Here is a 15,126-nt window from a genome sequence, read left to right on the forward strand (position 1 = left end):
TCCCAAATAAATTCAAACTTTGCACACAATTCTTGTTTGTAATTAATGATACTGTACAATCATTCCACCCTGTCAAAAGAATAGTTCAAAGACATCATCATTCCCATGAGCTGTATGTAAACCTGAACACCACAACCATACTTTGCACCTCTTGCAGTGACTGATAGTCAGGATACTATTGCACGGATTTTGACAAACTTTTCACCAAAGATAGATATTAGATTCATGGAAGACTCCATTAAATTTTGGAGGTGATCCGGATCTGGATTCTGGATCAAGATTTCACTTTATATGTTTTGAAGGATTACGTCACAGATTCTCATCAAATTTGCACCATGGATTGATATTAGAGTATGGAAAACTCCACTGAATTTTGGAGTTGATCTGGATCCTGATTGGTGGATGTCAGAAATCTCAGACTGCTCTTGTTCTCTGTTCAGATACATTCTCCAACAGTCAACATAACCATTGTGCAATGAATTCCAAAAAACAGCATTCAAGTTATATGCATGCATGAATTTTTTTTCACATTGAAATATACCTGAGAAAAAAAATCATATCACAATGCCAGTACAAAATGATTGTATAAAGTGCATGCATGTGCGCATGTATGCACTTTATACTAGACAAATAATTTTATCTAAATGCTAATTTGTCACACCCAGACACGCACTCGTCTACTTGTGACTCGGCTGTTGCTCACATAAAAGTGCAGTGATCGCCAAATGCCTGCAGCACCATTTACCATTACGCTTACCCTCACCTCACACAAGCACAATTTTGCATCCTGTATGTGAACAAAAGACATCAGAACAAAAGGCTGAAGAAGAGAATGGGTTTTTCTGAAACACATTGTTGTGACAAAAAAACAAACAAAAAAAACTACAGCACCAAGTGGAAAATTGGATTCCCTGCAATCACCTTCAGTCATCTTTTGTCTACATTTGGCACCACTTTGGTCTGCACTCCAATCACTAGCTGCTCTTCTGGAGAAATTTTGCTGATATTATCCTCTTTATATGTCACATTTAGCTTTCCGTTGCAGAATGACGGGATTGCACCAAATGTTCCGTCTGCCAGCTGCTTCCGTACACACATGCTTAACTTTATCAAAGCTCTTTACGCCAGCTATAGAGCTCTCTTAAAGCACTCTGGTCATAGCACTGGACTTAGAATAAAGTTTCACACCGGCAGAGTGAGGAGCTGCCGGAGGCTCACAATAACCATGTGCGCCGTCAACAGGAAGCACAAACTGCCTGAGCACAGCTGCTTTAATTGGCTGGCTGCAAGAATTTCTAGTGTGGCAAACTAATTGACCCACAACTCCCTGGTGCTTTATCAACACGGAGAAACACCACTCGGCCCGATAACCAGCCTGCCTTGTAAACCAATCCATAACCAATGGCCAATTTGAACACACTTGTTATTTGCTGTTTTATAAGAGTCCCCTCGTTTAGTTGTCTGACATGTTTTGGTGCACAACAAGGACCTTTATTTGTCTTCTTTTTTTTTTTTTTTTAAGCTTAGACTGAAACATTTTGTGCTTGATAACTTCACAAGCACCAAAACACTGTCAAGACCCAAGCTAACAGTTAGTGCGAACTGAGACTAATGTTTGCTATGATGAATGATTAAATACATTTTAATTATTTAATGTGGAGTCTGTGTCACATCATGCAGTGGATAGGTGGATGGGTAGGAGTCTTCTTTTGTATCGAAGAAGTAAATTCTATATAGGCCCAGAGGGCTTATCCCTGATTCTGCAACATGAAGTAGATGAGGGTCTGTAACTCCTCCGGGAGAGGTTACCACTCCAACACAGGTTACTTCCTCAGCCAACGATGTTGCTGCTGGGTGTACTGGGATAATGCAGATTAAGCGTCTTTTCCAAGGATTTAGACAGGTCACAAAACTGGGAACTGGAAACCAAAGGTCTATGTATTCATAGCCCAGTGCCTTATCCCACTGAACTACCTGCCCTACCTGTTTTTGTTTACCTCAGCAGAAAATTAATTTCAAGTTAATCAGCACTGTTCGATTTCTATTTTTTGCATACATTTCATGTTTTCTTCTAAATGCATGTTTGCATTTTGATGGCATTATTGAGTTGTAATCTATAAATGCAGACATATTGCCCACATGTTGCAATCAATTGGAGCAAATCATAGTCGTATGAGTGACACGTAGAACACCTTTAACGCCATCGGAACCCCCTACCACACATAAAATCATCCACCCGCCAACCTCCAGCACCAGGGATTTAGATAACTTGCACCTTATCATGTTTGCTTATGACCTCAACACAAAGGAGGGTACCACATCCAGCAGGTGGCAGACACGTCTATGGCATTTTTAAAGGGAAAACAGTTTTGTTTCTTTTTAACTAATCTGGAGGATAAAACTTAAATTGTTTCTAATGACTTTATTCTCATTTTGTGCACTTTTAATGTTGTGAGCTACTAGATGATAGGATGAGTTATTGCCAGCACATGCTGTCTAAGATGGACTAACCCACCTATCCCCTCATCTACACTTTTGCTGTACAAACCCTACAGTGTTACTACCCCAGGAAATATATCACTCCAGAATGAATCATACTTGGATTATACCATCAAGAATGTATAAAACTTTAAATATTGCAGACTGATTTAGCTTTTCCCCCTCTAATTTTAATTGGTAACACAATAAATAATAAAGTGATAATAGCAGTAACATCAACAAAAAAACTGTTTACAAAAGTGGTAAAATATGAAGAATGTTGGACAGTATGTAGGATTCACATTAGTTAGAAAGAATTCTTTGTAAACATGTGCATTCATGTCTTACTATTACATTGTAATGACCCCAAAGCCACTTTTACTTTGCAGAATAGACTGAACAAAAATGTAAAGGTTTGATTTTTCTTGCTCTTATTTAACCTACAGTAAGTGGCAGTTCCAGAAATTTTATTATGGAAAGAGCTTCATCTCACCGTCGCTCAGAACACTGGCACATGCTTGACTACTTTATCATTACAGAGATGTCCTGTGACAGGACATGTGTCTTTCTGTTTTGTTTTTTTTTTTCTGGCCATGTTTCTGGCTATTTTTCTTTCCTCCAGTGTGCAGTTTGCTAATGCCGATCAAAAGTGGTCTGCAGGTACATCAGCAGTATGGTTCTCGGGAACGTATCTGGTCTCTAAACACTTCAACTGCAGAGTCCAGTCATCCATTATGTAATGTACAATCAAGATCATGCATGGGCTCATATCTGTTCTTGACCACATTAGACTAGACAGAACTTTATTGATCCCTTGGGAACACTCCCTCAGGGAAATTGAGGTTCCAGCAGCATTGTATAGCAGCACACAGGGTAAGAAGCACACAGAGTATCAAAAGTGAAAGTAAAAAAGAAAAACAGCTTGCAAATATAAATACCAGGCATACTGATCATACTGGTTTACTGGCTACCACTGTTCCTCTCATTCCCGACCTCTGTCTTCCTGTTACTCCTCCATATCTATAGTGGCAGAGTCAAATGAGATGTCTTTTTATCTAGTTCAGAATGTCATCTTTCACCTGGTTGTACACAACTGGAATGGCAGTTTGGGAGACGTAAGTTTTTTTTGTTTTGTTTTGTTTTGGCAAATCATGCTGTCTGACACATGTTTGCAGCATTTCTTTAAATGTTGGTTTTTCAGCTATGTTGAATGGCTTCATCTCTTTAGCTATAAAATGGGTAACAGTGTTTTTGATTGTGGACCATGTTGCGCTGTCTTTTTTTTATTTGCATTGTCAGGCAAATGCATCCTTAATAGCAAATTGTCATGGAGGGAGTGGGAGTGAAAACAGCATGGCATGGTGATGTTTAAGGTGCTTTTTCAGATTGGTTGTATTTCCAGTTTTCGTTGCCACCATTTTCAAGCAAAGTCGACATACCGGCTCGTTTGTGTTGGGTTTTTTCCTCTCTCCTCTGTGGAATTAGGCTTTGAACCTAAATCCATGTGCTATTCAAAACTTTTGGGATGGAAAACTCTCTGGAGAATTGTCTAGTGCCACAGCTGGCTGTTTACCGTGACACGTTGTTCACTCTGTGTGCGTATGAGGGGAGTGCGTTGCACAGAGAGTAGGCTGAGTCCACAGCCCCTGCCTCCTGCATAGAGCCGGCTGAGAGGGTCAAAAGAAGCAGTGTGACTCGCTGCAGTGTAGGAGACAATAAACGTGCATCTAAATGGCGAAATATCAAGGCCAGCAAAATGATCGTGTTCATCTTATACATCAAATGAAGTCGATTACATTACACTGGATGTGTTTCCAGTGGGTGTTGGAGTCCACCAGGGCTGCCCCTTCTCACCAGTCCTGTTTGTGATGTTGTGTTGTCCAGTCAGGACCAGAGGTTGTCCAGTTTGGTGACCTCACAGTTGCATCTCTGCTTTTTGTGGATGATATGGTTCTGTTGCCTTCATCAGACCATGACCTCTAATGCACAAAGAGCGGGTTTGAGGCTGAGTGTGAAGCGACTGGGATGACAATCAGCATCTCTAGATCTGAGACCATGGTTCTCTGTTGGAAAAGGGTGGTCTGTCCCCTCTAGGTCAGTGGAGTGTTATTGCCTCAAGTAAAGGAGTTAAAGTATCTTGGGGTCTTGCTCGGGAATAGGGGGTAAGTTGGAGCGTGAGATCAATGTCTGATGGTTTAAGGACATGGTACCGGCCCATTGTTGTGGAGAAGATGCTGAGCCAGAAGGCAAGACTCTCAAATTACTAGTTAATTAACACTCCTACCCTCATCTATTCATAAACTTTGGGTAATGACCAAAAGAATAAAGTCTCAGATATGAGCGGCAAAAATGAGATTCCTCCATTGGGTATGTAGACTTACATTTCTGGACAGGGTGAGAAGCTTGACTATCCAGGAGGGACTCTGAGTAGAGCCACTGGTTCTTCACAGTGAATGGAGCCAGTTCAGGAGGTTTGGACACCTGGTGAAGATGCTCCCTGTCACTTCCCTAGGGAGGTTTTCTTGGCATGGCAACCTGGGAGGAGGCCTCGGGAAGACACGCTGGAGGGATAACATTTCTCAGCTAGCTTGAGAATGCATCAGGATCCAAGGATAAGGAAGTGTGTGATGAGCTATAGACGATGACCATCATATGATTTGTTTGTGAAAAAAATTTGTCAGAAGATTTTTATTTATTTATTTATTTTTTGCTTTAATCCCTGAAGCTGGTCAGCACTTCCTTAGAGTATTTTGCTTGATTTGCAAACGTATTTCTGCAACTGTAGTACTGAATAGATTACTTACCTGACCAGATACAAATGCAAATTTGGAAAATACTGGAAAAACAGGCTGACCAACAACAACAACAACAACAACAACAAAAAACTACACAGCTAACAGCTAACAACAAACAACAGAGTCAGGGTGCACTTCTTATAGAATGTGGGGCTCTTCTGCTTCACAGTCTCTGTCAGACTGTAATTTTTCTGTTTTTCATTTTCACTAGAATCAGGATGGAATTATTTGACTGGGAAACAATCCATTTTATAATAGCACTAAGATAAACATGCCAGTGCTCAAATGAACAATGAGAACAATGCATATTTCTTAGGTCACTTGGATTGGCTACTGACTAATGCATTTTTTTCTGGACTGGCGGTGGTTCTTATGCTTGGGTGTAGATATTAAAACAATGACCAACATGTTGCCTCTATAACACTGCACACTCACCATATCTATCGCCACTAACCTATCAATACCTGTTAATTAGTGCAAATGTCAGTAACATACAAATTAAATAATACTGAAATTTCACTCAACAGAAGGTCTGCCCAAGTGACTCAACAGCCATCCATAACATAGTTGTATGTAAATGTTTGAGCTCCCCTGATGATTTCCATGATTTTCCTTTATAAATGATTCTTTGTTTGGATCAGCAATTTCAGTTAAATATATCATATAGCAGACAAACACAGTGATATTTGAGAAGTAAAATGAAGTTTATAGGATTTACAGAAAATGTGAATTAGGCAGGTGCATAAATTTGGGCACCCCAACGGAAAAAAAATACATCAATATTTAGTAGGTCCTCCTTTTGCAGAAATAACAGCCTCTAAACACTTCCTATAACTTCCAGTGAGAGTCTGGATTCTGGTTGAAGCTATTTTGGACCAATCTTCTTTACAAAACATCTCAGGTTTGTTGGTTTCTGACCATGGACAGCCTGCTTAAAATCACACCACAGATTTTCAATAATATTCAGGTCTGGGGACTGAGATGGCCATTCCAGAACATTGTACTTGTTCCTCTGCATGAATGCCTTAGTAGATTTTGAGCAGTGTTTAGGGTCGTTGTCTTGTTGAAAGATCCAGCCCCGGCGCAACTTCAACTTTATCAGTAAGTCATGAACATTGTTCTCAAGACTCTGCTGATATTGACTGGAATCCATGTGACCCTCAACTTTAACAAGATTCCCTGTACCTGCACTGGTCACACAGCCACACAGCATGATGGAACCACCTCCAAATTTTACTGTAGGTACCAAGTGTTTTTCTTGGAATGCTGTGTTCTTTTTCTGCCATGCATACCCCCCCCCCCCCCCCCCCCCCGTTATGTCCAAATAACTCAATTTTAGTTTCATCAGTCCACAGCACCTTATTCCAAAATGAAGCTGGCTTGTCCAAATGTGCTTCAGCATACCTCAAGTGACTCTGTTTGTGGCGTGTACACAGAAAAGGCTTCCTCTGCATTGCAGCATCATACAGCATCTCTTTGTGCAAAGTGCACTGTATAGTTGAACGATGCACAGAGACACTATCTGCAGCAAGATCATATTGTAGGTCTTTGGAGGAGGTCTGTTGGATGACTATGACTGTTCTCGCCATCCTTCGCTTCAGCTTATCTGAGATATTTCTTGGCCTGCCACTTCAGACCTTAAACTAGTACTGTGCCTGCGGTCTTCCATTTCCTCACTATGTTCCTCACAGTGGAAACTGACAGCTGAAATCTCTGAGACAGCTTTTTGTATCCTTCCTCTAAACCATGATGTTGAACAATGTTTGTTTTCAGGTCATTTGAGAGTTGTTTAGAGGCTCCCATGTATCCACTCATTAGAAAAGATGCAAAGAGGGGAAACATTTGCAAATGGCCACCTTAAATACCCTTTCTCATGACTGGATTCACCTGTGTAAGGAGGTCAAGGGTCAGTGAGCTTACCAAACCAATTTTGTGTTCCAATAATTAGTGCTAAATGTATTCAAATCAATAAAATGACAAGAGTGCCCAAATTTATGCACCTGTGTAATTTTGTTTAAACAATTATTGCACACTTTTTGTAAATACTAGAAACTTCATTTCACTTCTCAAATATCACCATGTTTGTCTGCTATATGATATATTTAACTGAAATTTCTGATCCAGACAGCCAATGATTTATAAATAAAATCATGAAAACTATCAGGGTGCCCAAACCTTTGCATACAACTGTAAAAAAAAAAAAAAAATAAAAAAAAATATATATATATATATATATATATATATATATATATATATATATATATATATATATATATATATATATATATATATATATATATATATATATATATATATATATATATATATATATATATCGATCGATAGATAGATAGATAGATAGATAGATAGATAGATAGATAGATAGATAGATAGATAGATAGATAGATAGATAGATAGATAGATAGAATGCTTTGTGACTTTATCATCAGTCAGTCACAATTACTGACCATTATGAGCTTTTGTTCAAATCTGTATCTCAGGGGTCACAACCCTGTTCCTGGAGAGCCCCTGCCCTGTATGTTTTCTATGTCAACCTACTCAAGTCACACCTGTTTTTTTTTTTTTTTTAAAGTGGTGTCTTCCAGCTCTTGATTGGCTGAGCACACCTGATAGTTAATTACCTGGGAGTGGATCAGGGAGAGTTAGAAAACATGCAGGGCAGGTGCCCTCTAGGAACAGGGTTGGTGACCCCTGTCATACAGTACATCAACAACATCCAGAAACGCCGCCGCCTTTGCTGGGCCCAAGCTCATTTGAAATGGACAGACGCAAAGTGGAAAAGTGCTACGGTCTGATGAGTCCACATTTAAAATTGTTTTTGGAAATCATGGACGTCGTGTCCTCCGGACAAAAGAGGAACAAGACCACCCAGATTGTTACCAGTGCTACGTTCAAAAGCCGGAATCTGTGATGGTATGGGGGTGTGTTAGTGCCCATGGTATTGGCAACTTACACATCTGTGATGGTACCATCAATGCTGAAAGGTACATCCAGGTTTTGGAGCAACACATGCTGCCACATGCTGCTGTCTTTTTCAGGGACATCCCTGCTTATTTCAGAAAGACAATGCCAAGCCACATTCTGCACGTGTTACAACAGCGTGGCTTCGTAGTAAAAGAGTGCGGCTACTAGACTGGCCTGCCTGCAGTCCAGACCTGTCACCCATTGAAAATGTGTGGCACATTATAAAGCGCAAAATACGACAACGGAGACCCCGGACTGTTGAACAACTGAAGTCGTACATCAAGCAAGAATGGGAAAGAATTCCACCTACAAAGCTTCAACAATTAGTGTCCTCAGTTCCCAAACACTTATTGAGTGTTGTTAGAAGGAAAGGTGATGTAACACAGTGGTAAACATACCACTGTCCCAGCTTTTTTGAAACGTGCTGCAGACATCCGTTTCAAAATGAGCAAATATTTTCACAAAAACAACAAAGTTTATCAGTTTGAACATTAAATATCTTGTCTTTATGGTGTATTCAATTGAATATAGGTTGAAGAGGATTTGCAAATCATTGTATTCTGTTTTTATTTACATTTTACACAAGGTCCCAACTTCATTGGAATTGGGGTTGTAATTGTGAGTGGACAGGAAACTGACTGATCTAGCAATAGTAGTTGGAGCAGTCTGATGTAATTTTGTTGCAATATTTACTGCAATATTTTATGAACTCAAGCCACCGCGTTTGAACAGTTTTGTAAAACTCTGAAGATATATTGTTTTTTAGTCATGTTTTAAGACGACTTTTCAGTTTTTCAACATCCTAGGGAAAATCTTCATCATTACCCATTATGAGGTAATTCAACATGATGTTATCCTATAACGATATTATAAATGAGGTCATGACATCATGATCTCATGATCTTGTATTTATTTATTTTCAAAACAATGTTCCAAGTCATTGTGTGACCAGTGAACCCACTTAACACAATTACTAATTAAGACACAAAATCTCACTTGTGTGTCTGGATCCCCAACATGCCAACAATCCAGGAGGTGTGTCACCCATGGGTCTGGAGTATTCAGACATGTTTGGAGTGATTAAATCAAATTACACATGCCCTTTTTGGGTATCATATCATGTCACGCACACAAACCTGTTTCAAAATCAAGTTCATGTAGTTTGATATCTTTGAGTTGTGGACATCTTGTGGCATGTCATAAAACATTCACTCATACTGACTGTGGAGAGGAGGATGGAAAGGTTTGGCAAGTGCTCCTTGTGAAGGGCTGTGATCCGAACAACAGCAGACATCTTTTGTTTTTTGTTTTTTAAATTTGCATAAAGAGCCATGTACTGTTTTGGGAGCAAGAACATAGGTGAGGCAAGGACGCACAGGATGTTTTTGTAATTTTTATGTGCGTTCATGCCTGACATAAATGATGGAAAACTCTTTTTTCACAGAAGCTTGTGTTCATAATATGTTAATAAAATCTGAAGTAATTTCTTTGAATCCTTTTACAGAAGCTAAAATGCATGACTGCATGGATGCACACTGTCCATATGGCACATTCAGATACCATAAAATGCTGAGGATGGTGTTTGTTTATAATAAAGCCAAAGGTCTTTATTTATTTATTTATTTATTTTATTAAAATGATGAGGCCAAAAGGTAATGTTTAGTTCACACAATTGCCTTTGTAGTTTTTGACACCAATGAGGCTTCACGTCTCTTTCTAACTTGACATAATTGCTAATTGTGCACTCACTAATTTGATGAAATAAAGAACGTACGTGGAAGAGGTTGCATGCACTGACAACAGCAATGCATTGTAGTTCCAGTTTCCCTCTTCTACCACTAGATGCTGTGTGTACACATGGTCAGGACTCTACTGGTGGTTGGCTCTCACTGCGGTATTGTATCACTTCCTGTTCTGGAGCACAGCAGTGTTTTGCTGTATCTGTTAGCTGTTTAATCTGCGCAGTTAGATTGATCTAGTTAACTAGATATCAATTTGTTTCACAGTGTAATCTTCACGTGCCTTAACTAAAGCACTCCCTCTGCTGAATCACCTCTAAATTATTTTCTCATTATTCACTTTGTGTGTTTTTAGGAATCCGCTAGCTTAGCGCAGCTATTAGCTCTTAGCCGATTTAGCATGGCGGCTTCTCCTGTCTCTCCCGCACTTTTCTGCTCTGGGTGTGAAATGTTTAGTTATTCCTCGGCCTCCTTTAGCAGTAATGGTACTTGTAATAAGTGTAGCTTATTCGTAGCTTTGGAGGCCAGGCTGGGCGAATTGGAGACTCGGCTCCGCACCTTGGAAAATCCTACAGCTAGCCAGGCCCTGTAGTCGGTGCGGACCAAGGTAGCTTAGCCGCCGTTAGTTCCCTTCCGGCAGATCCCGAGCAGCCGGGAAAGCAGGCCGACTGGGTGACTGTGAGGAGGAAGCGTAGTCCTAAACAGAAGCCCCCTGTACACCACCAACCCGTCCACATTTCTAACCATTTTTCCCCACTCGGCGACACACCCACCAAGGATCAAACTCTGGTTATTGGCGACTCTATTTTGAGAAATGTGAAGTTAGCGACACCAGCAACCATAGTCAATTGTCTTCCGGGGGCCAGAGCAGGCGACATTGAAGGAAATTTGAAACTGCTGGCTAAGGCTAAGCGTAAATTTGGTAAGATTGTAATTCACGTCGGCAGTAATGACACCCGGTTACGCCAATCGGAGGTCACTAAAATTAACATTGAATCGGTGTGTAACTTTGCAAAAACAATGTTGGACTCTGTAGTTTTCTCTGTGCCCCTCCCCAATCGGACCGGGAGTGACATGTTTAGCCACATGTTCGCCCTGAATTGCTGGCTGTCTGAGTGGTGTCCAAAAAATGAGGTGGGCTTCATAGATAATTGGCAAAGTTTCTGGGGAAAACCTGGTCTTGTTAGGAGAGACGGCATCCATCCCACTTTGGATGGAGCAGCTCTCATTTCTAGAAATCTGGCCAATTTTCTTAAATCCTCCAAACCGTGACTATCCAGGGTTGGGACCAGGAAGCAGAGTTGTAGTCTTACACACCTCTCTGCAGCTTCTCTCCCCCTGCCATCCCCTCATTACCCCATCCCCGTAGAGACGGTGCCTGCTCCCAGACCACCAATAACCAGAAAAAATTTATTTAAGCATAAAAATTCAAAAAGAAAAAATAATATAGCACCTTCAACTGCACCACATACTAAAACAGTTAAATGTAGTCTATTAAACATTAGATCTCTCTCTTCTAAGTCCCTGTTAGTAAATGATATAATAATTGATCAACATATTGATTTATTCTGCCTTACAGAAACCTGGTTACAGCAGGATGAATGTTAGTTTAAATGAGTCAACACCCCCGAGTCACACTAACTGCCAGAATGCTCGTAGCATGGGCCGAGGCGGAGGATTAGCAGCAATCTTCCCCTCCAACTTATTAATTAATCAAAAACCCAGACAGAGCTTTAATTCATTTGAGAGCTTGTGTTGGGAAAGTGTCGGTACACGGACCCACAACAGGCGGCGCAAATGAACGGACAATGGAGGAAGTGAAATAACAACACTTTACTGTTGTGAATGGGCACAACAAATACAACAGATTACAATAATGGACAAAAAGCCAAATCACAAAAGGTGTCGTGTGGGCAGGCTCGAAGATAGGAGACGTCCGTCCAAAGTAGAACCGGAACCACACGATTTCCTCCGCCACCAGACCCCAGGAATACTGGAGCCGCCAAGTCCCGAATTCCCAGGTGGCCACTGCCTCCGCGTGTCGGACCTGGTACTGCTGGCGAGGAACAAAGAGACAATTAAACGAGGGCGCGTTTGCACCCAGCAATCCGCACGGCAGGGAAAACTACCTCCACCTCTCGTTGGAAAAGAAGTCTGTTACAACGCACAAAGTCACAAGAAGGTTTACTGTCACACAGTTAGCTGAGTACGTTACCTTCCAGGTAGAACGATATCTCGGCAAAGAGGTGGAGACGTCGTCCTGCTGATATTCCCCTGCTGATCAGATGAGTGGTAACAGCTGTTGCAGGTGATGCGTGACAGCTGTCACCCTGGCTGCTCCTGTGCGGCGACTGCGCCCTCTCGTGCCTGAAGCCCGCACTTCAGGCAGGGCGCCCTCTGGTGGTGGGCCAGCAGTACCTCCTCTTCTGGCGGCCCACACAACAGGACCCCCCCCTCAACGGGCGCCTCCTGGCGCCCGACCAGGCTTGTCCGGGTGGCGGCGGTAGAAATCGGCCAGGAGGGCCGGATCCAGGATGAAGCTCCTCTTCACCCAGGAGCGTTCTTCTGGGCCGTACCCCTCCCAGTCCACCAAATACTGGAAGCCCCGGCCCATCCTACGGACATCCAAAAGCCGGCGTACAGTCCAAGCCGGCTCGCCATCGATGATCCGGGCAGGAGGCGGCGCCGGACCTGGAGTACAGAGGGGTGAGGTGTGATGTGGCTTAACCCGGGACACATGAAACACAGGATGGATCCGCAGTGAAGCCGGAAGCTGAAGCCTCACTGCGGCTGGACTGATGACCTTAAGGATTTTGAATGGGCCGATGTAACGGTCCTGTAGCTTGGGGGAGTCCACTTTGAGGGGAATGTCCTTTGTGGATAACCACACCTCCTGCCCCGGATGATACGCAGGGGCCGGGGCCCGCCGACGGTCTGCATGGGTTTTTGCCCTCGTCTGGGCCTTCAGCGAAGCAGAACGGGCGGCACGCCACACCCGACGGCACTTCCGTAGGTGGGCCTGGACCAAGGGCACACCGACCTCTCCCTCAACCACGGGAAACAACGGGGGCTGATACCCCAGACATACCTCAAAAGGGGAGAGGCCGGTGGCTGAAGACACCTGGCTGTTATGGGCATACTCGATCCAGGCCAAATGGGTACTCCAGGCCGCCGGGTGTGCGGCAGTCATGCAGCGCAAGGCCTGTTCCACCTCCTGGTTTACCCGTTCTGCTTGCCCGTTGGTCTGAGGGTGGTACCCAAACGAGAGACTCACCGTGGCCCCCAGTTCCCGGCAGAAGCTCCTCCAGACTTGCGAGGAGAACTGGAGACCGCGATCGGAGACGATGTCTGTTGGAATCCCATGCAGCCGGACGACATGGTGGACCAGGAGGTCCGCTGTCTCCTGGGCTGTTGGGAGCTTCGGGAGGGCCACGAAGTGGGCCGACTTGGAAAATCAGTCCACTATCGTGAGGATGGTGGTGTTGCCCTGGGACGGCGGGAGGCCCGTGACAAAATCCAGGCCGATGTGGGACCAGGGGTGATGAGGCACAGGCAGCGGCTGGAGTAGGCCTGATGCCCTGCGATGGTCAGCCTTGCCCCTGGCGCAGGTGGTGCAGGCCTGGATATAATCCCGGACGTCGGCCTCTAGGGACGCCCACCAGAAGCGCTGCCGGACAACTGCCACGGTTCTTCGCACCCCTGGATGACAGGAGAGCTTGGAGCCATGACAGAAGTCCAGGACTGCAGCCCTAGCTTCTGGTGGGATGTATAGTTTGTTCTTCGGCCCAGTTCCGGGGTCCGGACTTCGTGCCAGGGCCTCCCGGACGGTTCTCTCTACGTCCCAGGTGAGGGTGGCCACGATAGTGGACTCCGGGATGATGGGTTCCGGTGGATCCGACAACTCCGCTTTGACTTCATCTTCATGTACCCGGGACAAGGCATCCGATCTCTGGTTCTTGGTCCCGGGACGATAGGTGATCCGGAAGTCAAAACGGCCGAAGAACAGTGACCAGCGGGCTTGCCTGGGGTTCAGCCGCTTGGCGGTCCTGATATACTCCAGGTTCCGGTGATCAGTGAAAACCGTGAATGGCACGGACGTTCCCTCCAACAGATGTCTCCACTCTTCAAGGGCCTCTTTCACCGCAAGGAGTTCTCGATTGCCGACGTCATAGTTCCGTTCGGCCGGGGTCAACCTGCGGGAAAAATAGGCACACGGGTGAAGGACCTTATCGGTCTTCCCGCTCTGGGAAAGCACAGCTCCTATCCCTGAGTCCGAGGCATCCACTTCAACCACTAACTGGCGACTAGGATCGGGCTGCACCAGAACGGGTGCAGATGAGAAGCGCCGTTTCAACTCCTTGAACGCGGCATCGCAACGATCCGACCAGGTGAAGGGGACTTTTGGTGAGGTCAGGGCTGTCAGGGGGCTAACTACCTGACTGTAGCCCTTAATGAACCTCCTGTAGAAATTTGCAAAGCCGAGGAACTGTTGCAGCTTCCTACGGCTAGTGGGTTGGGGCCAGTCTCTCACCGCTGCAACCTTGGCCGGATCAGGAGCGACGGAGTTGGGGGAGATGATAAACCCCAGGAAGGACAAAGATGTGCGGTGGAACTCACACTTCTCGCCCTTCACAAACAGCCGGTTCTCCAACAACCGCTGCAGGACCTGACGTACATGCCGGACATGAGTCTCAGGATCCAGAGAAAAGATGAGTATATCGTCTAGATATACGAAGATGAATCGGTGCAGGAAATCCCGCAAGACATCATTAACTAATGCTTGGAACGTCGCGAGGGCGTTGGTGAGGCCGAACGGCATGACCAGGTACTCAAAGTGACCTAACGGGGTGTTGAATGCCGTCTTCCACTCGTCTCCCTTCCGGATCCGAACCAGGTGATACGCATTTCTAAGATCTAGCTTCATGAATATTTGGGCTCCATGCAGGGGCGTGAACACTGAATCCAACAGGGGCAACGGGTATCGGTTACGAACCGTGATTTCGTTCAGCCCTCTGTAATCAATGCATGGACGTAGTCCGCCATCCTTTTTTCCCACAAAAAAGAAACCTGCACCCATCGGGGAAGTGGAATTCCGGATCAACCCGGCAGCTAAAGAGTCCCGGATGTAG

This window comes from Thalassophryne amazonica, chromosome 15, assembly GCF_902500255.1.
Source record: "Thalassophryne amazonica chromosome 15, fThaAma1.1, whole genome shotgun sequence".
In the NCBI taxonomy this organism is placed as follows: domain Eukaryota; kingdom Metazoa; phylum Chordata; class Actinopteri; order Batrachoidiformes; family Batrachoididae; genus Thalassophryne; species Thalassophryne amazonica.